Genomic DNA, 26996 nt, shown 5'->3' on the forward strand with positions numbered 1-26996 from the left:
ACGTATGTCAAAATAATATGAGCTCTTTATGACAAACCCACAGCCAACATCATAATGAATGAGCAAAAGCTGGAAGCATTCCCTTTGAAAAGCAACACAAAGCAAGGATGCCCTTTTTTACCACTCCTATTCAACATAGTATTGGAAGTTCTGGCCAGGGCAATCAAGCAAGAGAAAGAAATAAAGAGTATTCTAATAGGAAGGGAGGAAGTCAAATTGTCTCTATTTGCAGATGATATGATTGTATATTTAGAAAACCCCATCATCTCAGCCCCAAATCTCCTTAAGCTGATAAGCAACTTCAGCAAAGTCTCAGGATACAAAATCAATGTGCAAAAATCACAAGCATTCCTATACACCAGTAATAGACAAACAGAGATCCAGATGATGAGTGAACTCCCATTCACAATTGCTACAAAGGGAATAAAATACCTAGGAATACTACCCACTTACAAGGGATGTGAAGGACCTCTTCAAGGAGAACTACAAACCCCTGCTCAAGGTAATAAGAGAGGACACAAACAAATGGAAAATATTCCATGCTCATGGATAGGAAGAATCAATATTGTGAAAATGGCCATACTGCCCAAAGTAATTATAAATTCAATGCTATCCTCATCAAGCTACCATTGACTTTCTTCACAGAATTAGAAAAAACTACTTTAAATTTCATATGGAACCAAAAAAGAGCCCATATAGCCAAGACAATGCTAAGCAAAAAGAACAAAGCTGGAGGCGTCATGCTATCTGACTTCAAACTATACTACAAGGCTGCAGTAACCAAAACAGCATGGTATGTGTACCAAAACAGATATATAGACCAATGGAACAGAACAGGGCCTCAGAAATAACACCACACATCTACAACCATCTGATCTTTGGCAAACCTAACAAAAACAAGCAATGGGGAAAGGATTCCCTATTTAATAAGTGGTGTTGGGAAAACTGGCTAGCCATATGCAGAAAACTGAAACTGGACCCTTTCCTTACACCTTATACAAAAATTAATGAAGATGGATTAAAGACTTAAACATAGGACCTAAAGCCATAAAAACCCTAGAAGAAAACCTAGGTAATACCATTCAGGACATAAGCATGGGCAAAGACTTCATGACTAAAACACCAAAAGCAATGGCAACAAAAGCCAAAATTGACATATGGGATCTAATTAAACTAAAGAGCTTCTGCACAGCAAAAGAAACTATCATCAGAGTGAAGAGGCAACCTACAGAATGGGAGAAAATTTTTGCGATCTATCCATCTGACAAAGGGCTAATATCCAAAATCTACAAAGAACTTAAACAAACTTACAAGAAAAAAACAACCCCATTGAAAAGTGGGCAAAGGATATGAATAGACACTTCTCAAAAGAAGACATTTATGTGGCCAACAAACATGAAAAAAAGCTCATTATCACTGGTCATTAGAGAAATGCAAATCAAAACCACAGTGAGATACCATCTCACACCAGTAAGAATGGCGATCATTACAAAGTCAGGAAACAACAGATGCTGACGAGGCTGTGAAGAAATAGGAACACTTTTACAGTGTTGGTGGGAGCGTTAGCTCAACCACTGTGGAAGTTCAACCAGTGTGGCGATTTCTCAAGGATCTGGAACTAGAAATATCATTTGATCCAGCATTTCCATTACTGGGTGTATACCCAAAGGATTATAATTCATTCTACTATAAAGACACATGCACACATATGTTTATTGCAGCACTGTTCACAATAGCAAAGACTTGCAACCAACCCAAATGCCCATCAATGATAGACTGGATAAAGAAAATGTGGTACATATACACCATGGAATACTATGTAGCCCTAAAAAAGATGAGTTCATGTCCTTTGCAGGGACATGGATGAAGCTGGAAACCATCATTCTCAGCAAACTAACACAGGAACAGAAAACCAAACACTGCATGTTCTCACTCATAAGTGGGAGTTGAGCAATGAGAAAACATGGACACAGGGAGGGGAACATCACACACTGGGGCCTGTTGGGGAGTGGGGGGCTAGGGGAGGGATAACATTAGGAGAAATACCTAATGTTATTTCTCCTAATATTATTTCAACCTAATGATGGGTTGATGGGTGCAGCAAACCAGCATGGCCCATGTATACCTATGTAACAAACCTGCATGTTCTATACATGTATCACAGAACTTAAAGTATGTATATATAAAAAAAATCAAAGCCAACAGGGAATACAGCTGAAGAATGTGCTGTAAGAAGACAGAGAAAACAAATAGAACTTGGAACTCTGGGAGCTTTGTTCATCTGTATGTATTGGGAGCCAATTAAATAGTGAGAACAAAAGCACCAGAGAGCACAAAAGTTGAAAGATTCAACTATAAAGTGTTGTTTTAGGTGAGCAGGGAAATAATGTTTATTTTTAAATTAGTATTTTTTCTCTTATTGTCATACTTTGGAGAAATGTTTTTGTAGTGGCTCCTAGAAGCAAGGTCCTTTTATAGACATTGGAATGTATCTGTGATCTAGCAGGGGTGTGGTGTGGCCTGAGATCAAGCTAGGAGACTGCTTGTTTCTTCTAGATTTTCAGTCATTGTTAGGACTGTGATGAGAAGCTGTTAGGGAAAACAGTGTTTAAACAAAAGGCAGGAGACACAGGCTAGGCTGTGAACTACAGGTGGTGGGCTCTTTTCCCTGTGTCCCTTCTTCTGGCTATGAGCACCCTGGTCTCTGGTTTTGTCTCTCTAGTTAAAAACACAAGTGTAGTCCAGGTTTTTATGGGGCTGACAAGTTGTAAACAAAAATTACAAAATGTTAAGTGTCAGTAAAGAAATGAAAGAGAGATGTTTGATAGGACATAAGTTTGGGAGAGTACAGTCTTAGGTAAGACGGTCAAGAAAGATCGACCTGGAGTGGGTGACATTTGGTCTGAGACTTGAATGGCAAGACAAAGAATATCTGCAAAGGCTCTCAGGTGGGAATGAACTTGAAATTTTCTAGAAGTAGGAAAAAAGTACAAGTAAGAGCAAATGGAAAGGTGAGGAAGAGATTAAAGTCATTCAAACTGCAGCATAGCTAACTGACTAAATCCCAACTCCTTGCCTTTCTCCAATATCCTTGGTGTTAGAGAAACAACAGCCTGCATCAACAAAACATAGTACTCATTCATTCTTTCAAGGGAATAATTTATAACTGCAGCAGCTTTTGGTAGAACATGAAATTTATGTTCCTGGAAAATTTCCTATTTTAGAAAATTATATACTAAACATAACAGGGTTGTGAGAATATAGAATTAGGGCAGACCACTTCAAACCAATGTAATTTTGTAACCAGAGCATTAACAAAAATAATGGTATCTGAAGGCATAACAACGGGGGGCTGCCTCATGGAATATTAAAAATGTGTAAGCAAGAGAGAACAGCAGTGAGAGGTTGAGCCCAGAGAGGAAGAACAAAGAACAAAGACAATCGGTAACAGCCTACAACATGGATCGTGAGAAAGCCTATTGAGGAAGACATTCAGCTTCTGGTAAAGGAACTGAACATCTGAAACAATCCATAAGACTATGAAGAGGCTGACTGATCATGGAATCTGAAGAAAGAGGTCATTTATTAAATGTGTCAAAAGTTAAATAGTATTTTCTCAAGTCCAGCTACTCTAGAGAGAGTAAAATCACAGGTGTACATTCTATCAACATGCTCTACTTTCAGCTTTCTAATGAGTAAGAAAGGAGTGAACAGAAAAGGTTCAGGCCTCAAAGTGTCTAGGAATTTCTGGTTTTACTCACCTGGAGCTCTCAGCTGCTGTGTAAGGATTGTAGCTCCCCTGCCGAATAAACCAGTTATAGAGAGCGGCCCAGGCAGGACCAGTGTGTTCTGGCTTTCCCAATCATGAGTGACTTTGGATTATCCAGCCCCAGTTGAGCCTGCAGTTGACTGCAGCTGCCTGAGTAACCTGAAGATGAGTAGAAGAACCACCCAGCTGAGAACATTCCAGAGTGAAGAACTGATAGAAAGATCAAAATAAAGGCATGTGATTAAAAATGAAAACAAAATGAACTGGTGTAATAGGATCAGCAAAGCTGAAATTACATATGCATGAGGATTACAGCAAGTTACTCCTCAGGTTAAAGGTAAGGAGAAATGAAATTAGGTAGATTCAAAATGTAATGGATGAGTTCAGCCACATGTACAAATGTACAGCAAAATAAATTATCTTCAAATATTAACTGACAAATTTGAAAATTTTCCAAAATCTTATCAGTGTGGCTTGTATTAACTTCAGGGAGGCGTGTTAGATGTTGCAACTAGGAAAATGTTAGGCAGGGGTCAGAAATTCAAATTCCTAAAGAGATCATGCAGATAATATAAATGCAGATAATATGATCATGCAGATAATATGAAGCTGAGCCTTATAAAAACAATGATAACAACCAATGGAATGGGGGGAATATTTGCAAATCATATATCTGATAAGGGTCTAATATCTAGTGTATATAAAGAACTTCTATAGCCCAACAACAAAAACCAAGTAACCCAATTGAAAAACAGGCAAAGGACTTGATGGACATTTCTTTAAAGAAGATATACAAATGGTCAATACATACACGAAAAGATACTCAACCTCACTTGTTATCAGGGAAATGCAAATCAAACCCACATTTAGATGCTACTTCACACCGAGGAAGATGGCTATTATCTTTAAAAAACACACAGAATAAGTGTTAGTGAGGATGTGTGGAGAAATTGAAACCTTTGTGCCCTGTTGGTGAGAATATAAAATGGCATAGCTGCTACCGGAAAACAGTATAGGGGTACCTCAAAAAATTAAAAATAGAACTAACTTATATCAACCAGGCACAATGGCTCATGCCTATAATCCCAGTGCTTTGAAAGGCCAAGTTGAGAGGATGGCTTGAGGCCAGGAATTCAAGACCAGCCTGGGTAACATAAGAATAACCCATCTCTACAAAAAAATAAAAAAAAATTTAGCCAGGCTTGTTGTTGCACACCTGTCGTCCCAGCTACTTGTGAGGCTGACGTAGGAGGATCGCTTGAGTCCATGAGTTCAAGGTGACAGTGAGCTGTGATCGTGCCACTGCACTCCAGCCTGGGTGACAGAGTGAGACCCCATTTCTTTAAAAGAAAAAAAAAAAACACTGTATGATCCAGAAATTCCACTTCTAGATATATGCCTCAAAGAATTGAAGAAGGGACTTGAATGTATTTGTAGATCTGCTCAGGCTGCTATAACAAAATACCGTGGACTGGATAATTTATAAACAACAAAAAGTTATTGCTCACAGTTATTGAGGCTGGGAAGTCCAAAATCAAGATGCAGGCAGATTTAATGTCTGGTGAGGGCCTATGTCCTCACAGTTGGTGCCCTCTATGGGGCCTCACATGACTAAAGGGGCTAACAAGCTCCCGTGGGTCCTTTTTAAATGGCACTAATCCCAATCATGAGGATGGAACTCTCATGATCCAATCACCTCCTAAAGGCCCTACCTCTTAATACTATCACATTGTGGAATAGATTTCAACATACAGATTTTGAGGGGACACACACATTCAGATCACAGCAGGTAGGAAGAATTATTTTGACATTGAATTCTTTCAAGAAGACCACATCAATTACCATTTTTCAGAATGAACTGCATATAAGTTAACTAATCAGAACAAACTGAAAGTTTATTAGTTCATTGGAAATGTCTAAGGGAAAACTTTAAAAGGTTATAGTTCTATGGTGAGTGGCCATGAAAACTAAATAATAATTACATTATCTGTTTTGTTCAGTGGGAATATCTGCTTAAATCAGAAATACACTTTTCAGGATAGCTCTATGGTTTTCTCTGGCGAAGTATTTTCTATCATGTATTCTGAAAAATAGTCACTTTCAGTGTTGCTAATAAGCATTAAGTAAGTAGAGTCCATAACCAACTAAGTCTGGGAAGTACTGATTAAGCAGAGTCAAACACATATCTTTACTATTACGCCTCTAAGAATTTTAATATTTTAACGTGACTTGTGAATTTCCCAGAAAAGGATATGGTGTGCATCATTTACCAAAGTCATTTGTCCAGAATTCTAGGTGAGATGGCATTCTAAAAACATATTGTGTGAAATTCCAATCTATTTTGCATGACTTGGAAGTAAATAAACCATCCTGTCTCCCTCGTTTCTTCCCTTCCTTCCTTCCTTCCTTCCTTCCTTCCTTCCTTCCTTCCTTCCTTCCTTCCTTCCTTCCTTCCTTTCCCTTCCTCTCTACCTCCCTTGACCTTGAGAACAAGTGGAAACAAGCCTATATGTTGACATCCTAACTTCAACTTGTCATTATCTAAATATTCGTAAAACTCACCATGTTTATAGGATATATTATGATGTACAAATCAAGTAGTATGAACAAACTGCAATTTTTAAAAAATTGTGGACGTAACTAAGGCTGAGGTGTCCAGTACAGAGATTAAGGGTGAATTATGCCAGAGCATAGGTGAAATTTAGCAGTTTTGTATTCAGTATCATAGTGTTTGGAAAATGGTTACTTGAATGTAATATTGTACTTTCGATTTCCGTCAATGGTCAGTTAACATTTGTGCTCATCCCAAAATTCCATTTTGCCTACTTATTTACTAGTTTCAGTTTTGTGTGTAAAGGTTTTTGCCAGTGGCACACTCAATGATGAGAACATTTTTGACAACATGTCACATTATTTTATGCATTTTTGCCAGTCAGATTGTATGAGAAAATTGAATCCCAAACTAAGCATGAAATCACCTATCTTAAAAGATCTAAGAGTGAGCTTATTTTAAATTTGAAATATTTATTTGATTTCATTAGATTTTTCTCTACTGTTGCTTCCTCTGGGAATACACTCCAAACGAAGTTAGCAGTTGGCTAATGGAATAGCATGTGAGATCAGCAAATTTGTATGTTCTAAAGAAGCTTAAAATATTCTGTAGCTTGCCTTAAAATATAATATACATAATTTATGTCTATGGCCCTGTATGCTAATTCTTATTTTTGCCAGAGATTGAGAGCCACTGAGCTATATTAAAGGAAAAAAAACAGTAGGACAGTCTACAATGCAGATATCTAGGCATTCAAATGAATTGTCTTTAAACTAACTCTTCAGTCCCTAGCAGGTGAATAGAAGCTAGGTGGATAATTTTAAAGCACTAATTTATCTTTAGTTTCTTTCTTCTCATATTACTGTTAAGCTTCTGTAAATTTTATATGAATTAACACATTCATATGTTATAGTAGTACCTCATCTTTAGAGATGGTAGTTTCTATAGCTCAATAGATAAACGCTGAAACTCCTACTTCAGTGTCCCATAGTACTTTGTACATATCTTTATTATAGCACTTCTCGCAATATATTACAATTACGTAATTGTATCCTCACCCTGTAGGTAAGATATAGGTGTAATTTACTTTGTACTACCAGTACCTTGGACAGTGCCTCGGACAGTGCCTCCAATGTGGTTGATTCTCTTTTTGTTGTTGTTGTTGAATTAACAGATCTGTATTTCAAACTTTGTGGATGATGCATGCTTGCCCAATAGATTTTAATTGTTTTTGCATGATTGTTCGTATCTTAACATTAATACACTATTTTTAAAGCGGTTTTAGTTTCACAGCAATATTGAACAGAAACAAAGTATTCCCTTAAACCTTCTTCCTTTCCCCACAAACTCCCCCACTAACATCCCTCACCACAGTGGTACATTTATTACAACTGATGAACCTTATATTTATGCAATGTTACCACCTAGAGTCCATAATTTACATCAGGGTTCACTCATGGTTTTTCACATTCTATGGATTTGGATAAATGAATGATGGCATGTGTTCATCATTGTAATATCATGAAGAATAATTTCACTGATCTAAATATCCCCCGTGCTCTGCCTATTCATTTCTCCCTCTATGCTAACTCCTGGCAGACACCAATATTTTTACTATCTTCATAGTTTTGTCATTTCCAGAATGTGTAATAATTGGATTATACAGTATGTAGCATTTTTTTCAGGTTGGCCTCTTTCACTTAGCAATATGCATTTAAGTTTTCTTCATGGCTTTCCATGGCTTTATAGTTCTTTTATTTTAATAGCGCTGAATAATATTCCATTGTCTGGATGTATGGCAGTTTATCCATTCATCTACTGAAGAACATCTTGGTTGCTTCCAAGTTTTGGCAATTTATCAATAAGGATGCTATAAACATTCATGTGCAGGTTTTTGTGTGAGCATAATTTTTAAATTTATTTGGGTAAATGTTAAGGACTTCAATTGCTGGATTGAATGGAAAGATTGTGTTTAGTTTTATAAGAATCTGCCAAACTGTCTTCCAAAATGGTTATAGCATTTTGCATTCTCACCAGCAGTGAATGAGAGTTTGCTCTATATCCTTATCAGCATTTGGTGTTGTCAATGTTTTGAATTGTGTTCTTTCTAATAGGTGTGTGCTAGCATTTTATTGTTATTTTAAATTGCCATTTTTTTTTTTTGATGGAGTTTCACTCTTATTTCCCAGGGTGGAGTACAGTGCACAATCTCAGCTTACTGCAACCTCCACCTCCCGGGTTCAAGGGATTCTCCTGCCTCAGCCTCTCAAGTAGTTGGGATTATAGGCATGTGCCACCACATTCAGCTAATTTTTTTCTACTTTTACTAGAGATGGGGTTTCACTGTATTGGCCAGGCTGGTCTCAAACTCCTGACCTCAAGTGATCCACTCACCTTGCCCTCCCTTAAATTGCAATTTCTTATCAACATATGCATATTTTCATACACTTAATCCTCACCTGTATATCTTCTTTGGTAAGGTTTCTGTTTAGGTCTTTTGACAATTTTTAAATTGGGTCATTTATTTTCTTATTGTTGAGTTTTGAGAGTTCTTTGTGTATTTTGGATAACTGTCTTTTATTAGCTGTGCCTGTAGCAACTATTTTCTCCCAGTCTCCAGCTTGTTTTCTCATTCTCTTGGCATTATCTTTTATAGATCAGAAGACATAAACATAAGCTAGGATGCAATCTAGCTTATCAATCTTTTTTCCATTGGTTATGACTTTTGTTCTATATTTTAAAAGTCTTTGCCATACCCTAGGTCATCTGAATTTTCTTCTATGTTATCTTCTAGGATTGTGACAGTCTTGCATTTTACATTTATTCTGTTATCTATTTTGAGTTGTTTTTTTTTGAATGATGTAAAATCTGTATTTACATTCAAATTTTTTGCATGTGTACATCCACTTGTTCCAGCACCATTCATTGAAGTGATTGTCTTTGCTCCTTTGTATTGCCTTTGATCCTTTGTGAAAGATCAGTTGACTATATTTATGTGTATCTACTCTCAATTCTCCATTCTGTTCTACTGATTAATTTATTCTTTCACCAATATCACACTATCTTGATTACTGTAACTATACTAAGTCTTGGGGTTGGATAGTTTCAGTCATCCGCTTTGTTCTTCTCCTTTAATATTATATTGGCTATTCTGGCTCTTTTCCCCTCCACGTGATATAGTTTGAATATTTGTTCCCACTAAAATCTCATGTTGAATTTTAATCTCCAGTGTTGGAGGTGGGCCTGGTGGGAGGTGTTTAGATCACGAGGGCAGATCCTGCATGGTTTGGTGCTGCCATCATGATAGCGAATTCTTGTGAGATCTGGTCACTAAAATGTGTGTGGCTCTTCTCCCCCCAATCTCTGGCTTGCTCCTGCTTTCACCATGTGATGTGCTTGCTCCCGCTTTGCCTTCTGCCATGATTATAAGCTTCCTGAGGCCTCCCTAGAAGCTGAGAAAGTGCCAGCGCCATGCTTCCTGTAAATCCTGCAGTACCATAAGCAAATTAAACCTGTTTTATTTATAAATTACCCAATCTCAGGCATTTCTTCATAGCAATGAGAGAATGGCCTAACACACCACATAAACCTTAGAATCAATTTGTCTATATCCACAAAGTAACTTGCTGGAACTTTGATTGGTACTTCATCAAATTTATAGATCAAATTGGGAAGACCTGATACCTTGACCATATTGTGTCTTTTTATTCATCATAATGGAATATCTCTTGATTTATTGAACTCTTGATTTCATTTGTTGGAATTTTGCAGTTTTCCTTGTATAGATCTTATGTACATTTTGTTATACTTAGATATTTAATTTTTAAGTGCTAATGTAATTTTAGTATGTTTTAAATTTTAAATTCCACTTGTTTATTGCTAGTATACAGGAAAGCAATGTATTTTTGCATATTAACCTTGTATCCTGCGATTTTCCCATGATAGCTTATTGTTATAAGGGTTTTTGTCTTGATTCTTTTGAATTTCCTACATAGGCAATCATCATTGGTAAACAAAAACAGTTTAATTTATTCCTTCTAATCTGTATACCTTTTATTTATTTATTTCTCCCCCCCCCCTCCCCAGTTTCATTTGCTAGGACTTTCAGTATGATGTTAAGCAGTGGTTAGAGAGGACATCCTTGCCTTGTTCCTGATCTTAGGGGAAAGCTTCCATTTTCTTACTATTAAATATGATGTTGGCTGTAGGCTTTTATAGGTGTTCTTTATGGAGTAGAGGAAGATTCCCTCTATACCTAATATGCTGAAAGTTTTAAATCAGTAATGGGTGTTAGAGTATGTTAAATGCTTTTTTCTGTGTCTATTGATATAATCATGTGATTTTTCTTCTTTAGCCTGTTGATGTATTACATTAATTGATTTTCAAATGTTGAACCAGTCTTCTCGCATACCTGAGATAAATCCCACTTGATAGTGATGTGCAATTTTTTTTTTACTTTTTTTGATTCAATTTGCTAATATTTTGTTGAATATTTTGTTTTTATATTTGCAGAATATATTGGTTTCTAGTTTTCTTGTATAATAGTTGTCTGGTTTTGGTATTGGGTTAATGCTAAACTTAGGAATTAGGGAGTATTCCCTCTATTTCTATCTTATGGAAGAGATTGTAGAAAATTGGTATAATTTCTTTTTTAAGTGTTTGGCAGAATTCATAAGTGAGCCCACCTGGGCCTAGTGCCTTCCATTTTAGTAGGTTATTAATTATTTATTTAATTTATTTAATAGGTATAAACCTATTCAGATTGTTTATTTCTCCTTATGTAAGGATTACATACAGATTGTGTTTTTCAAGGAATTAATCCATTTTATCTAGTTTATCAAATTTGTGAGCGTAGAATTATTCCTAATATTCTTTTTTTTTTTTAAATATCAATGGGATATGTAGTGGTGTTCCTTTTTATCATTTCTAATACTAGTCATTTGTGTCATCTCTTTCTCTCTTAAAGTAGCCTGGCTAGAGGCTTATCAATTTTCTTTCCTTTTTAAAAAATAAACCTTGAATTTGCTGACATACAGTCTTTTCAATTTTGTTGATCTTTTTCACAATAGCCACAAAAAGAATAAAATAGCTAGGAATACAGCTAACCAGGGAGGTGAAAAATCTTTACAACAAGAATTTCAAAACACTGCTCAATGAAATTAGAGATGATACAAACAAATGAAAAAACATTCCATGCTCATGGATAGAAAGAATCAAAATTGTTAAAATGGACATACTGCCCAAAGAATTTTAAATATTCAGTGCTATTCCTATCAAACTACCAATGACATTCTTCACAGAATTAGAAAAAAAAAGCTATTTTAAAATTCACATGTAACAAAAAAAGAGTTCAAATAGCCAAAGCAATTCTAAGCAAAAAAAAAAAAAATTAATAATAATAAAATAAAGCCGGAGACATCACATTGCCTGACTTCAAAGTATACAAGGCTGCAGTAAGCAAAACAGTACCATATGGTACTGCTCAAAAAACAGACATATAGACCAATGAAACAGAATAGAGAGCCCAGACATAAGGCCACACTCCTACAACCATCTAATCTTCAACAAAGTCAACAAAAACAAACAATGGGGAAAGGACTACCCATTCAATAAATGCTGCTGGGATAACTGGCTAGCCATATGCAAAAGTTTGAAATGGGACCCCTTCCTTACATCATATACAAAAATCAACTCAAGATGGATTAAAGACCTAAATTTAAAACCTAAAACTATACAAATCCTGGAAGTTAACCTAGGAAATACCATTCTGGACATAGGATCTGGTGACGATTTCATAACAGAGATGCCAAAAGCAATTGCAACAATAGTTTTTTTTTTTTTTTTTTTTTTGTGATGGAGTCTCACACTGTCACCAGGGCTGAAGTGCAATGGCACGATCTTGGCTCACTGCAACCTCCGCCTTCCAGGTTCACACAATTCTGCTGCCTCAGCCTCTGGAGTAGCTAGGATTACAGGCACATACCACCACACCCGGCTAATTTTTTGTATTTTTAGTAGAGACTGGGTTTCACTGTGTTGACCAGACTGGTCTTGAACTCCTGACCTCGTGACCCACCCACCTCAGCCTCCCAAAGTGCTGGGATTACAGGCATGAGCCACTGTGCCCAGCCGCAACAATAGCAAATATTGACAAATGGGATCTAAGTAAACTAAAGAGCCTCTGCACAGCAAAAGAAACTATCAACAAAGTAAACAGACAACCTATAGAACGGGAGAAAATATTTGCATCCTATGCAGCTGACCAAGGTCTAATATCTAGCATCTATAAGGAACTTAATAAGCAAAAAAAACCAACCCCATTAAAAAGTGGGCAAAGGACATGAACAGACATTTTTCAAAAGACATATGTAGCCAATAAGTACGTAAAAAAATGCTCAACATCACTAATTATTAGAGAAATGCAAATTGAAACCGCAATCACATACCATCTTATACCAGTCAGAATGGCTATCATAATAAAGTCAAAATATAGCAGATGCTTGTGAGGTTGCACAGAAAAGGGTATGCTTATACACTGCTGGTGGGAATGTAAATTAGTTCAGCCATTATGGAAAGCAGTTTGGTGATTTCACAAAGAACTCAAAGCAGAATTACAATTTGGCTCAGCAATCCATTATTGGATTTATACCCAAAGGAAAATAAATTGTTCTACCATAAAGACACATGCATGCATATGTTCCTTACAGCACTATTCACAATAGCAAAGACGTGGAATCAACCTAAATGCCCATCAATGATAGACTGGATAAAGAAATGTGGTACATATACACCATGGAATACTATGCAGCCGTAAAAAAAACAAGATCATGTCCTTTGCAGCAACATGTATGGAGCTATAGGCCATTATCCTAAGTGAACTAACTTAGGTACGGAAAACCAATACTGCATGTGGGAGGATGCAGTATTTTTTTCCTTTGTGTCCATATGTACTGAATGTTTAGCTTCCACTTTTGGGAGGTAAAGGAACAACATACACTGGGGCCTACTAGAGGGTGGAGGGAGGGAGGAAGCTGAAGATAAAAAAACTAACTATTGGGTACTGTGCTTATTACTTGGATGGTGAAATAATCTGTACACCAACCTCACACGACATGTAATTTACCTATATAACAAACCTGCACATGTACCCCTGAGCCGAAAATAAAGGTTTTTTAAAAAAAGAACCAGGTTTTGGTCTCAGTGTTTTTCTCTATTGATTTGTTTGCGGTTTTTTTTTTTTTTTTTTGCTCTAATTTTTGTTATTTCTTTTCTTCAGCTTACTTTGGATTTAATTTTCTTTTCTTGCTTTTAGATTTCTAAAATAGGAGGTTAGATTATTGATCTTAGGTCTTCCTTCTTTTCAAATACATGCCTTCAATACTATGAATTTCCTTCTAAGCACTGTATTCACTGCATCCCCCAAATTTTAAGTTTTATTTTTATTTTTACTTAATTCAAAATATTTTTAAATTTGTCTTGATATTTCTTTTTTCATACATTTGTGATTTAGAAGTGCATTGCTTAATCTCTAAGCATTTTAGGATTTTCCAGCCATCTTTCCGTTATTAATTTCTAGTTTAATTCCATTGTAGTCTAAGAGCAGAAATTCTATAATTTCTATTCTTTAAGCTTGTTAGGATGTGTTTTATGACTTAGAATGTCATCTGTATTGGTGAATGTTCCAAATGAGTTTGAGAAGAGTGTGAATTCTGCTGTTATTAGGTGTAATCTATAGATGTCCATTATATACAGTTAGTTGATAGTGTTGTTGAATTCAACTGTATCCTTACTGATATTCTGCCTACTGGATCGATCCATTTCTAATAGAGGAATATTGAAGTCTCCAACTATAATAGTGGATTACTCTATTTCTCCTTAAAGTTCTAATCATTTTTGTCTCATGTATTTGGATGCTCTTTTGTTAGGCAAATACATGATAATGATTACTACATCTTCTTGGAAAATTGGCCCCTTTATTATTATGTAATGTATCTCTTGATTCCTGATAATTTATTTGCTTTAAAGTCTTCTCTGTCTCAAATTAATATAGCAATCCCAGTTTATTTTGATTTTTGTTCGCATGATATATCGCACTCTGTTTATTTACCTTTGATGTATATGTGTCTTTATAGTAAATTTCTTGTAGACAACATATAATTGGGCCTCACTTTTTGATCACTCTGACAATCTTTGTGTCAAACTTTTGGCCTCAAATGATCCTCTTGCCTCAGCCTCCCAATGTGCTATAATTACAGGTCACTGTGCCCAGATATTTGTCTTTGAATTGATGCATTTAGACCATTCATATTCAAAGTGATTACTGATATAATTGGATTAATATCTACCATTTTTTTTTTACTGTTTTCTATCTGTTGCCCTTGTTCTTGGCCCTATTTTTGTCCTCTACTCTTTTTCTGCCTTTTATGGTTTTAATTGAGCATTTAATATACTTTTCTCTCCTTTGTTAGCATATCAATTATATTTCTTGTTTTATTTTCTTTATGGGTTGCCCTAGAGTTTGCAATATACCTTTACAACTAATTTAAGCTAACTTTTAAATAACTCTATACAACTTCACAGGTAGGGAAAGTGCTTTGTAATAATAAGATAATCCTAATTCCTTCTTCCTGTCCCTTGCATTATTGCTGTCACTCATTTTACTTATACATGTAGATTTGAATAAGTTGTTGATACTATTTTGAACAAAATGTTATCTGTCAGATCAATTGAGAATAAGAAATATAAAAGTTTCCATTTTACCTTTACTTTTCCTTCTCTGATGCTCTTCCCTTCTTTTCATAGACCTGAATTTCTGACCAACATTATTTTACTTTTCTCTAAATAACTTCTCTTAACATTTCTCACAAGGCATGTCCACAGGCAATAAAGTCCGTCAATATTTGTTTGCCTGAAAAAGACTATTTCTTCTTTATTTTTGAAGGATAATTTTTCGGGCACAGAATTCAAAGTTGTTGTTAGTTTTTTTTCTCAACATTTAAGTCACTTAAATATTTCACTCCACTCTCTTCTTGCTTGCATGGTTTCTGAGGAGAAGTTGGATGTAATTCTTACCTTTGCCCTTCTATAGATGAGGTATTTTTTTCCTCTCTAGCTTCCTTCAGGATTTTTTTTTCCTTATTTTGATTTTTTTGTATTTTGAAAATGTTATGCCTAGGTGTAGTTTTTCTGGCTTGTAGCCTGCTTGGTGTTCTCTGAACTTCCTGAATCTGTGTTTTGGTATCTCATATTAATTTGGGTAAATTCTCAGTCATAATTGCTTCAAATGTTACCTCTATTCCTTTCTCTCTTTCTGTCATTCCCATTACACGTTACATCTTTTTTAGCTGTCCCACAGTTCATATATATATATATATACACACACACACACACACACACACACACACACACACATACATTTTTTAAGTCTGTTTTTTCTCTTTGTTTTTTTTTTTTTAGTTTTGGAGGTTTCTACTGAGATATTCACAAGCTTGGAGATTCTTTCCTCAGCTGTGTCCAGCCTACTGAAAGCCTTTCAAAGGCATTTTTCATTCTGTTGCAGTGCTTTTGATCTCTACCATTTCTTTTTGTTTCCTTTTTAGAATTTTTGTCTCTCGCCTTACATTGTCCATCAGTTCTCACATGCTGTCTACTCTATCCATTAGAGCCCTTAGCATATTAATCATGGTTGTTTTAAATTACTGGTCTGATAAATCCAACATCCATACCATGTCAGGTCTGGTTCTGATGCTTGCTCTGTCTCTTCGAAGTGTGTGTGTTTTTTATTTTAGTATGTATTGTAATTTTTTCTTAATAGCTAGACATGATTTATTGGGTAAAAGGAAGTGTAAATAAGCCTTTAGTAAGATGATTATAAGGTGTAGAGGAGGGAAAGAATTCTGTAGTCCTGTGATTAGGTCTTTATTAATTCTGTACATCTGGACTGTGAACTTCACACACGGTTCTCAGTATTTCCCCTTCTTCCCCACGTAGGTGGGACAGGATCGAGTGGACTGGTGTTGAGTATTCCCTTCCTCTATGTGGAGGGTGAGAGTCAGCTAGACTTCCTTATTTTCTTTTCCCCAGCTCAGTTAGGCTCAGATAAAATCCCAGCAAGTTAGGCTTTGGTTAAAAATTTCTCCTGAGGGGCAGACCTTGTAAAGAACAGAATGCTCTGAGGTATTCAAAATGGTTCTTTTCCTCTCCCCCTGCTAGAGGAATGAGGGAATTTTAATCTGATATTCACTGGGAGGACCTGGTAGAACTCCTTGAGGTAAATCTCAGAGAAGTATGGGGGTCCCACTATGACTAGGTCACCCCTTCCTCCCCTACTCCAGAGTTTTTAACTCTCAGTTTGTCTACTCCAAGTCTCCAGCAATATACCAATTATAGTTAAGGCTTTCCTAGCCCTGCACTGGTTCCTGCCAAGCTCTGGTATGGTAAGTTGTGATTCTCTGTATCCATCTGTCTGTCTCTTCAATTTTGAGGGCGCTGGTTTGCCCTGTGACCTCACTTCTCTGATGCATCTAAGAAGAATTGTTAATTTTTCAGTTAGTTCAGCTGTTTGATTCTTGTGAGGATGAAGTGGTGACTTCTAAGCTCCTTACATGCTAGGCTGGCGCTCTTTTATTTCTTATTGTTTATTTTTAAAGGCATATGTAATCCCCAGTTTCTATTCCTTCTGAGCTCCTAATGATTGCCGTGGAACAATTGTTGAGGAGTTGTGAATGACTTTGCTATGGTCTGAAATTCACATGCTGGAACTTAATTCCCAATGTGATCTATTAAGAAGCGGGGCCTTTGGGAAGTGATTAAGTCATGGAGGCAGAGCCCTCACGAATGGGATTAATGCTCTTATAAAAAGGGTTGAGGGAACTTGCTGGCTTTGGTGCCATGTGAGGACACCGTGTTCTTCCTTTTTGCCATGTGACTGTGCAGCAACAAGGTGCCATTTTGGAAGCAGAGACTGGACTCTTACCAGACACCAAATATGCTGGCTCTTTGATCTTGGACCTTCCAGCCCCTATTACTGTAAGCAATAAATTTCTATTACTTATGAGTTACCCTGTATTGGGTATTTTTTTGTTATAGTAGCCTGAATGGACTGAGACAGAAATTGATACATAGAAGTGGGGTGCTGATGTCACAAATACCAGGAAGGGCTTTTCTAATGAGAGCTCAGAAGAAGAGGAGAGCTATAGAGAAAGCTTCTGTCTCCCTAGAGATTACCAAAGTGTTTGTGACCAGAATGTTGGTAGAAATATGAATATTAATAGCCATTCTGATGAGGTTTCAGATGGAAGAGAGGAATATGTAATTAGATAACGGAGGAAAGGCCATTCTTGTCATAAAGTGGCAAAGAACTGGGCTGAAATTGTGTTCATTTCCTAGTGCTTTGTAAAAAGTAGAATTTGCAAGTGATGCAATAGGATATTTGGTCAAATAAATTTCTAAGCAAAGTGTTGGTGGTGTGGCATGGCTTCTCTTGGCTGCTTAAAGTGCAAGAAGAGACATGTAAATTAATTTAATTTATAAAAATTAATATAATAATTTAATTAATAAATATGATCAAAAGGGAAGCAGAGTTTAAAGATTTGGAAAATTTTCAGCCTACCCATGTTGTAAAGATAAAAAAAGCATGTTTGGGAGAAAGCAATAAGGGCTTGGCCAAGCAAACATTTGATAAGATTAGTATGGATATAAGGAAGACAGATGCTATTAATCAAGACAATGGAAGAATGACCCCAAAGGCATTTTGGAGAATGTTGGGGCTACATTCCCATCATAGGTCCAGAGTTCCAGGGCCTTGAGGGCAGAACAGTTTCAAATCAGATGCCCAGGGGACATCATGACTCACTGTCCAGTGCCATCTCAAGTCTCTGCTCTCTATCCAGATGCAGTGCTCTTTGGCTGCCCCACATGTGGCTCCAGTGGGCCCAGATGCAATGCGGGCTATAGTAGTCTTCCTTCTGGAGGCCATAAGTGGTAAACCACAGCAGCATTCACATGGTGGTGCATTGTCTGCAGGTGCACAGAATGTAAGGTCTGTGGGTGGATGTAGACCTCCACCTAAATGTCAAAGGATACCATAGAGAGCCCCAGAGCCCAGACAGAGAGCTGAAACATGGGTGAGGGCACCAAGAGATCTCTCACCTGGGCAATGCCTAGTGGAGCCATGGGGTTGAGGCCACAGCAGTGAGTCCCAATTAGGGCAATGCTCAATGGAGTTGTCAGGGGAAGGTTGCTTCTGAGACTCCAGCCTAGTAGGGCCATTAGCATGCAACTTCAGCCTGGGAGAGCTGCAGGTATTTGACTCCAGTGCATGAGAGCTGAAACATGGGCTGTGCCCAGCAAAGCCACGGGGGCAGGGCTGTTTGAGTCCTTGGGGGCCCAATCTCCCTCCTCATTGTATCTGGAAAATAGGACATAGAGTCAAGGAAGGTTATTCTTAAACCTTAGGATTTAATGTTTGCCTTTTTGGGCTTTGGACTTACTTGGGACCAGTTACACCTTTCTTTCTACTTCTCACTTTTGGAATGGAAATGTCTATCCTATCCCTGCCCATCGTATTTTGGAAGCACATAATTTGTTTGATTTCACAAGTTCACAGGTGGAGAGAAGTTTGCCTACAGATAAATTGTACCTTAAGCGTCACCCATATCCGATTAGACGGACTTCAGATTTTAAGTTGTGACACTTGGAGCTATTCAGATGGAATAAATATATTTTGCATGTGAAAAGAACTTGCAATTTGGGGGGCCAGGGCAGAATGCTATAGTCTGAATGTTTGTTTCCCCCCACCCCAAATTTATATGTTTGAAATTAATCCCCAACATGATGTATTAAGAGGTGGGGCCTTTGAAAGGTGATTGGGTCATGAGGGTGGAGCCCCCATGAATGACATTAGTGCCCTTATTAAAGGATTTGAGAAGCTTGCTTCCCCCTTCTGCCCCTTCTGCCATGTGAGGACACAGCTACAAGGTGTCATCCAGGAAGCAGAGACTGGGTGCCCTGCAGAATTGTGAGCCAAAAATTTCTGTTGTTTCTAAATTACCCAGTCTAAGGTGTTTTTTTTCTTCCACATCAACAAAGCAAAGGCAAATAGTCTGAGGTATTTTTGTTACAGCAGCCCAAATGAATGGAGACAAAGTTTATACATATATCTTATAACACATTGCTTTTCACTAAGTTTATTTCCATATTTTCACAATGTTAAGCTTAACCTATAAAATTTTAGATGATTTGGACTTCATTTATTTTAGTATCTGCCCATGATAGAGACAGCAGATGGCTGACAAACTTCAAATCTGACCTTTTAAAGCCAAAATCAGAAAATGAACTGGTCAGAATGTTTTGCACTGCTACTTTTATTTTCTGAAGTCTGAAACTCACATTTCTTCTTAATGTCTTTTTCAGAAACTAAAAAAAAAAAAAAATTAACTTTTTCTTTAAATTTGAAAAGTAGTTGGATTGCCTATAATAAAATCAATCCTTTGACAAAGTACGTTCCTTTTCTCCTTACAACAGGGTAACCTTTTAAAGACATGAGTGTGTAGGAGCTAGAGGTGGTCAGTTCCTATAAGCACATTATAGTTCCTGTCTTAGCTTGGACTAGAAAGTTGAGCATAAAATTCTCACAAACGTTCTTTAGGAAAAGGGCTTTACAATAACTGCTTTATAGCCATATCCTCATGGAATACTGAGGCATTTCTGTTTTCCTGGGTTCTGTGATCACATATCCAAGCTTTCCAGAACAATTCTGTTTTTGTATAGTTTTGTTCTTTCTCAAAGCAGTGCATTAAGGGTTAACAAAAGTGGTCTAAAACTATACCTTTGCATATTGTAAATAAAAATGAATTCAAACATCAGGATAACATATACTGATATTTGGTTTTTCCTTTAGAAAGTAAAAGTGGTAAAGTATTTTACTGTGCAATATGAGGAATATTGTGTTTCTTGTATTCCCTCCCCTCCCCTCCCTTCCGCTCCCTCTCTTCCTTTCTTCCTCTCTCTCTCTTTCTCCTTCTTGCTTTTGTTATTCCTATCAATAGCTATTTATTAAATACATATGCCAGGTGCCTACAAAATGTGGGTCTTGTTTGTTTATTTTTCAAATTCACTTTTGTTGTATATTAAGGAAATATGGGGGAGGATTAAGAAGCAGAAGCAATGAAGCACAAAGCAGGCAATAAATTCAGGTGAGGAGACCATGTCTGGTTGATTCTCTCCAAGCCTTTCTAAGGAGTGAACTATGAACTCTAACTCCAGCACACATTTCCACCCCATACAGATCTTTCTGGTGCTCCCTGGGAGGGCTTTGAATCTCTGGTCATTGGAGTGTCTCAGTTAATCTCTACCAAGTTAAGGATCTGGATTCTGCAACTTTCCGTATCAAATTATCTGATCTAGCTCTGGTTTGGGTTCCTGTTCTTGAATTTTTCTTTTCATAGACTCTCCATTTCTAATTGCAATAATAAATGGTATTTCTCTGCCCCCAGACATCTGCTGTATGAGTCTTGCTTGTAAAGTCTCCCAGGTGAATTCTGACAATAAATGACACGGTAGCATTACATTTCTCCAGAACGCTTTCAGGTTGAGAAGGAGAGCTCTGGGAAGCTGTTTCTGGTTTGCTTCAGCTGGCTTTGCTTGGATAGAAAAGAAAGTAAGTGGGTCTCTAATTTCTGCTCCTTATCTGCCACTTTTTCTCAAAAGGACAATGTGCCTTTTAGGTGAGGGCTTCTCTGATTTGTTTTTTGGAGACTTTAATATGCTCAGAGCAGGAGTGGTGCCTCTGTGTTCTGCACAGTGTCTGGCTGCCAAGGTGATGCTGAAGCTCCTTTCACCACTGCTCCTTATTTAGTGCTGTGCTGCTAGCTTTTCCACTCATCCCATATGACTCATGGGTGAGCCATAGCACCATGCCTTCCACGGTGTACCAGCCTTTGCTTTGATTCATTCTGTGCAGGTTACATAGGGTGTTCTAAGCTCTCCTTGTCCTTTGAGTCTGAGCCTTATTTTTCCTTGCCTGATGAACATTTGGACTGTAACACTCAGGCTGAGGAAATTGGCCACACTAAGCTAAGTTACTGTCTTTGTTTGTTTGGGCTGCTGGAACAAAATGTCATAGACTGGGTGGCTTATAAACAACAGAAATTGGAAGTCCAAGATCAGAGTGCTGGCAAGACTTGCTGTCTGGTGGGGGCCTACTTCCTGGTTTACAGACAGCTGTCTTTTCCCTGCAACCTCACATGGTAGAAGGGGCAAGGGATCTCTCTCGAGCCTCTTTTATAGGATACTAATCCCATTCATGAGGGCACCACCGTCATGATCTGATCACTTCCCAAAGCCCCCACCTCCTAATACCATCACACTGGGATTAGGTTTCAACATAATTTTGAGGGGACACAAACATCATACCATAGCAGTTGGAGAAGAAGAGTAAGATATAGAGATACAGAAATAAAGGTGATAATCTGGACTGGGGCTGTGGACATAAATAGAAGAAAAATGTACTCAACTAAAATTAACAAAAAGGGCAAAATAATAATAATGACAACAACAAATAAAAGACTTATCATGGCAAAATGCAATCTGGCATTTCTTATGATCAATCAAGGATGCCTCATATAGTTAAGGTAAGAATACTTTAGAAAGCAGTCAGAAGCATTAGTGTTTTATGATGAGACAAGGGAAGAAACCTGATAAGGCCTTCTATCAAAATATTACAACTCTAAAGACATCTTTCACGTACAGATAGGGAGTCCTTTTGCTATCAGTCAGTGCTTAGCCGAGTTCCTGGCTAGGTCCAAGCTGCGGTTCATGTGTCTGGGAATGTTTAGTCACCTGGTAAGAGAATGGAGGGTGGGTGTGCTTGAATGAACTGACTTCAAGGGTTTTGCTCCATGAAGAAAGGAGAAAATTTTCCTTAAGGGATTAGGGTAGGAGTGGAGGACAGTATAGTATTTGCCTCAGCTGTGTCCTCATACTGGTTTGAAGGACTTGAGTTTGAACCCTGTGGAGAGATGGGCTATAGGCAGAAGCGGAAAGATTATTTTCCAGAGAGACTTGAGAATCAAGGGGCACTTTCATCACTGCATCAGAGGGGAGAGGAGTGCGCACTGAGACTCCAGGGACATCCTGGCTGCTTGCTACAGATTTGGAAATCCAAGAGGCAGTTTCTTTGACCCTGCCATTTGTAATATAACAGCCAGTATCCACAGGCCGCTGAGATCTGGGAAGCTTCCCTTAAACTGTATGCCATTGTTGGTGCGTAGAGAGATGCTGGGGGTAGAAGTCATGGTGTGCAAAAGAAGCACAGGCCACTCAGCGACTTCGCCATGAAAACAGAAACATCCCAGAAATTCACAGAAATCTTAGAACAGGTATTGGGATTTTTACAATTTGAGGCATGGAGCTTAGAGTCTATTTTATTTAGATCTAAAGGTGATGCTTGGGTTCCTTCCTTCCTCCTTCCCTCCATGTGTCGCTCCTTTCCTCCATCTCTCCTCTCATTCCATCCTCCCTCCATCCCTTTCTTGTTTCCATGATATTACAAATAAAGTAGACTATAGTTATTTTTTCTTTACCTCATCTTCAATTTTTTGCTACATTTTTTTGTGTTATTGAATGGGCCTCAGGGATAGACTAAACAGTGCCTGAGAACTCTGTCGGCTGCATCCTTAAATCAGCCATCCAAGAACTAGGCATATACTGATTTTTTTTTGCTTATATTTACCTTCCCTTCCCCTTCCTCTCCCTGCCCCTTCCCTGCCCCTTCCCTTCCTCTGCCCCTTCCCTTCCCCTTTCCCTTCCCCTTCCCCTTCCTTTCCCCTTCTCTTCCTTTCCTTCCTTCTGTCCATCTTTCTCTCTCCATCCTTCCTTCCTTCTTTCCTTCCTTCCTTCCTTCCCTCCCTCCCTCCCTGCCTCACTTTCTCTCTGCCTTCCCTTCCGTTCCCTTCTCTTCCCTTCCCTTCCCATTCCATTCCTTTCCATTCCTCTCTTTCCTTCCTCTCTACAGGGTCTTTTTCTGTCACCCAGGCTGGAGTGCCATGGTGTGATCATGGCTCGCTGCAGCATCTGCCTCTTGGGCTCAAGCGATCCTCCCACCTCAGCCTCTGGAGTAGCTGGAATTCCAGGTGCATGCCATCATACCTGGCAATTTTTTTTTTTTCCAGTGGAGATAGGGTCTCAGTATGTTGCTCAGGCTGGTCTCGAACTCTTGGGCTCAAGAAATACTCCCTCCTCAACCTCCCAAAATGCTGGGATTACAGGCATGAGCCACCGTGCCTGGCCCATTCCCTGGGTTTTCTTTGTGCAGCTACCCTGTCATCACTCTAAGTCCAAGTCATGGGGGTGAGGCTGACCCTGACCTTGGCTCCCAGGATTCTCATATGGCACAGGATTTGGCCATGAGAAACTTATTGCTTTGTACTTTTGATGAAGGTGAGAAATAGGTATGCTCTCTTCTGCTGGGACTCCTAACTGGGCAGAATGGAGCTGGAGCTGCTAGTAGCTAATTTTGCCACCACACTGGAAGAAACTGCCTGAAAAGGAAGCCAAGCAGAGGAGAGCAGACCTGAGAGGTGAAGAGCCAGATTCCTGACTACAGTGTTGGACTTTTGGACCCAGCTGTGCCAGATGCGCTTCAGATTTGTAAGTCCACATGGACCTTTTCTTCATAACGAGTTTGAACTAAGTTTCTGCTGCTTGAAGTTCCCTGCCAAACATAGCACCTAAGTCACAGCTCCTGGTGGTGTATTGGGAAGATGATTAGTTGAAGAGCTAATGCCAAGGGATTAATGTCTATAAAATGGGCATCCTAAAATAAACCTAAGAACTAAGGCGGTCTGGCCTTATTAAATTTGGGGTTGATGCCAGGAAATACCAGGGTGCCTCTGGTCATTAACATCCCTCCCCTCATGCATCAAGTCCTCTCTCTCTCTCTGTCCCTCTCTTTTAAGTTTACATATTGGTTCAGGACAGAAATTGGGGGGTTTAACACTTTGAGCTTGTGAGAGGGCCACTTCGAGATGATTTAGCACACCATGAGTGCCTGGTTGCTCACTGGCAGGTCCTATGCTAATAAGCACCTGCCTGAAGTGTGCTTACACTTTGGCTCAGCCAGATTGTCTTATTATTTAGATGATGGCTAAAAAGTAGGAGGGGGTGGAACAGTAGCTCCCATGATAGGAAAATGAAAGCCTTTCTATATTTTTCTGTCTCTTCCAAGACACCTATTTTTAGGAAATGTGAAATTGGCAGGTATGTGCTGTCTTCCATTCTTTATACCTGACGGCTTCAAGGATACAGGCCAAACTGCAAAGTGTTTAGAGAAGAAAAATGCAAATGTATGCCTTAAAAAATTAGTCAGATAGGGGAGAGATTTGGAGATTCAAATGTGTGACTCTTGCCTTGTTAAATGTAAATGTGAAACATGATTACTAGCTATAACCAATTGGAAAGGTGTGGCTTCCCAGAGGTTCAAGAAGCAACTCCTGGCCACAGTTGCAGGAAATGAGGTCGGAGTGTTGTGTAAGGAGGCTGGCTGGCACACCACCTGGCAACCACTGCCAAACATTAGAAATTGGCTCTTGAAATTAAACCTGTTTGAATCACTGGCCTGAGTCAGCCTTGTTCACTGCAGCCCTGTCAAGGGGGCCAATACTGGGGCTCAGATTTTCCATGTTTAGGATCATCCTCCTTGCATTGTCATATTGTTCTCTTTCAGGTGCTAAAAGCATCTTTCAAGTTATCAACATGTTCTTCCTTTAGTTCTTCAGTTTGGGGAACAAAATTTTTAAAGGTAATGTTGCAGACCTGCAATCTGGTTCATTAACCTCTCTTGGAGACTGGGTGTGTCTCGCTGTGGCTCCTATGGCACACTTATGTTTAGCATGCCAAAATGTTAAAGAGGATAGATATATATACAGTATGTATATGTGTATGAGTGTGTGTGTGTATATATATATAAATATATATGTACATATATATAAATATATATGTACATATATATAAATATGTACATATATAAATATATATGTACATATATAAATATATATGTAAATATATATAAATATATGTAAATATAAATATATATAAATATATATAAATATAAATATATATAAATATATATAAATATATATAAATATATAAAAATATATATAAAAATATATAAAAAATATATAAATATATATATAAACATATATAAATATATATATAAATATATATATAAACATATATAAATATATATATAAATATATATATAAATATATATAAATATATATATAAATATATATATAAACATATATAAATATATATATAAATATATATATAAATATATATAAATATATATATAAATATATATAAATATATATATAAATATATAAATATATATATAAATATATATATAAATATATATATAAATATATAAATATATATATAAATATATATAAATATATATATAAATATATATAAATATATATATAAATATATATATAAATATATATAAATATATATATAAATATATATAAATATATATAAATATATATAAATATATATAAATATATATAAATATATATATAAATATATATAAATATATATAAATATATATAAATATATATATAAATATATATAAATATATATATAAATATATATAAATATATATATAAATATATATAAATATATATATATAAATATATATATAAATATATATATATATTTAGGTTCCCATAATTGGATTATAGTTCTTTGTTTATGATACATTCTCGATATTAGTTCATGCATGGACCATTTTTATTTGTTTTCTTAGTGTGACTATTCATCAAATATTTCTGCCCCTTGGCCCTCTGGGCATGTGGCTGGACTGCATTTCCCTATACACTCTGAAATTTGGTATGGTCATGTGACTTGCTTGGGCTGACAAAATGTAAGCAGAAGTGATGTGTATCATTTCTGAGCAGAAGCACTGAAGCAAGTGTATGATCCGCCATACACCCTTCCCCCTGCTATGGTGATCATGGAAACATTTTCCAACCTGGGTCCTTGAGTGGCTATGATGAATAGAGTCCTCCGGCTGATCTGCACTGGACATGTAGTATGGTCAGGAAATGCACTTATGTTGTGTTTGAGATTTTGAATTGTTGGACGGCATAACCTCGCCTACCTGCTTGTGCCAGTTAATAAGCTATTGTTTCTCAGTGCCTAACCCACCCTTCCCTAATCCCGTGTGTCTGGAGCTGGGATTTTGCTCCTCACGTGCCTCCTTGGCCAGCTGCTCCTGTTATGTTTCGCCAGTAGGGGGCAGCACACATAGAGAGACCAGAAGGCAGGAATAGGGCAAAGGGAGGGGCTCTTGGCTCTTCCCTGTTCTGCTTGCTGTCCCTGTCAGCATTGCTTCATCCATGGCTTCTCACCCTGACAGTGTCAGTTGGTTCCAGTTTCCAGCTTCTTCTGGCACGTTCAGGACTAGTTTTATCGTTCCCTGCCAGAGGCACCAGCGCAAGATGGGTAGGCTGCCCCTCTCAGACTCCATGAGGTGCCTTGTCTGAGTTTCCAGTTTCTGATAATCCTGGCCTTTTTCATTTTTCTAGCCCTAAGAGTGGTAGCTGATTCTTGTTACCATATATATGCTACCTTCATGTTCCTTTTTTTGCTTTTGAATTCCTCAAAGACTTATTTAAC

At 37.5% G+C, this 26996-nt stretch overlaps 1 long non-coding RNA gene across 1 annotated transcript in view; it reads left to right on the forward strand.

Annotated features, from left to right (window-relative positions):
• LOC134808084 (uncharacterized) overlaps positions 1–26996 on the forward strand; it is an 89889-nt gene that overhangs the window by 29658 nt on the left and 33235 nt on the right. The gene's annotated exons all lie outside the window — the stretch shown is intronic.

Source organism: Pan troglodytes, chromosome 13 (assembly GCF_028858775.2).
Source record: "Pan troglodytes isolate AG18354 chromosome 13, NHGRI_mPanTro3-v2.0_pri, whole genome shotgun sequence".
Taxonomy (NCBI): domain Eukaryota; kingdom Metazoa; phylum Chordata; class Mammalia; order Primates; family Hominidae; genus Pan; species Pan troglodytes.